The sequence below is a fragment of the Mustela lutreola genome, chromosome 3, assembly GCF_030435805.1.
Source record: "Mustela lutreola isolate mMusLut2 chromosome 3, mMusLut2.pri, whole genome shotgun sequence".
Classification (NCBI taxonomy): domain Eukaryota; kingdom Metazoa; phylum Chordata; class Mammalia; order Carnivora; family Mustelidae; genus Mustela; species Mustela lutreola.
Genome location: NC_081292.1, coordinates 181,171,763 through 181,173,291, shown reverse-complemented (window position 1 = coordinate 181,173,291; position 1,529 = coordinate 181,171,763). Strand labels below are relative to the sequence as shown.

Below are 1,529 nucleotides of genomic sequence, written 5' to 3'. Positions count from 1 at the left end.
GGCATAGATATACTTGATAGTCTGAAGAACTTCCAAATTGGTTTCTTATCACGTGTGATTGATCAGTCAAGTAAAATGGAAAGCTACCAGTTTTGAGTGTGACACCGAGCAGTCCGAGAGGGAACTGCAGCAGGTCCAGCCTGTGATCAAAGTAAATGAAGATCTTCTGGTATTAGAGGTATATCTAGTGATGAAAAGCACTTGTAATGCCTGACTAATTGATTCAGGACCATAAAGGGAAAGATTGGAGGCAAGAGATCTTAGGAAGAGGCATCATTCCTGAGGAAAACAGCCAGCTACTTGGTAGGAATTTAATTAGATTAAATTCTTCCATTTTGCAATTCTTCTCTCTTGCCATTTTGAAAATGGCAGATATTTATTTTGCTGGAAATCCAAGGGCCACATAGATTCGTGAAGTGACTGAGACAACTGTGTCAATGAAGAAGTTAAGCCCAAATCCACCTGCATATATAACTCCGAGGGCTTAGCTTCCTGAAGTCGCTCAATGACATTTCTCAGTTGAAGGTATTTGGCCAGCTGCTCATATACCTTGTCGCGATGGTCCAGCACTTTTCGCAGGTCCCGCTGTAGCACGTCACAGATGAAGGCCTCGTAGCGCAGCACTTTCTCCCCCGTAGCTTCCAGCGTCCACCGTTTAGGGGACGTCGCCATGGTGTTTTGGGCATGGGTTTACCTTTTCTGCCCACAGGGCTTCCATCAGCACCATTGAGGGCAAGATAGTTTGATCTAACAGCATGGAATCTTGCATAACCTTGCATCAGACCAAGTGACGTGGTCTACAGTAAAGGAGAAGTGGCAGTTACCACATGACCATGAAATCCACTGATGCTATTATAAACCATACCACCCAAAAACCAATGACCTAATAGAATGAGGGAATAATCTTATGGCCAAGAGAAGTACCAGATTAGAGATAATTCTCTGCAAGGGAAGAGGAGCTCTCCTCTAGACTGCAATATACACTCTGAATCATTGACTGTTCTATGGTGCTGTGTCCCAAAGAGAAAGAATACTTGGTCCAGGTGCCAACGGGTGAAAGTAGGAGTGGTCCTGCTACCACCACACTCAGTGAGTGATCCCTTGGGGAATTTGTTGCTACCACAACTCTAGGCTGTGTAGGTTTTGAAATTCCTGGGTCATGGCGGGGAGCAATTCTACTGGGAACAGTGAGTATCTCGTTAAACCTCACACTATGGCTGCCTATCAGTCACTTTGAGATCCTTGTGCCAAAGAACTGGTAGGCAGTGAACAGAGTCACCAGTGTGGAGAGGGTAAATCACCTTGATCATCAACCAAAGGTAGCAGCACTGTTATAAATTAAGGGAAGGGAAGAATTTATTTGGTGCTGGATGACCCACTGGGGCATTACTTGGCACAAATTTACCCATTTTGATGTAATTTGGGCAAATGCCCAAGCATGAAATGGACATGTTAAGATGAGCTCAGTCTTTTTAAGGATGAGAGTCTTGGTTACCCTGCCAGGTAGGTTACCAAGACCGAAGGATAAG

The 1,529-nt window shown here is 44.6% G+C and overlaps 1 pseudogene; it reads right to left on the bottom strand.

Moving 5' to 3' along the window:
* Nucleotides 1-376: 376 nt before the first annotated feature.
* On the bottom strand, nucleotides 377-672 carry LOC131827961 (protein UXT-like; annotated as a pseudogene).
* Between the last annotated feature and the right edge of the window lie 857 nt (nucleotides 673-1,529).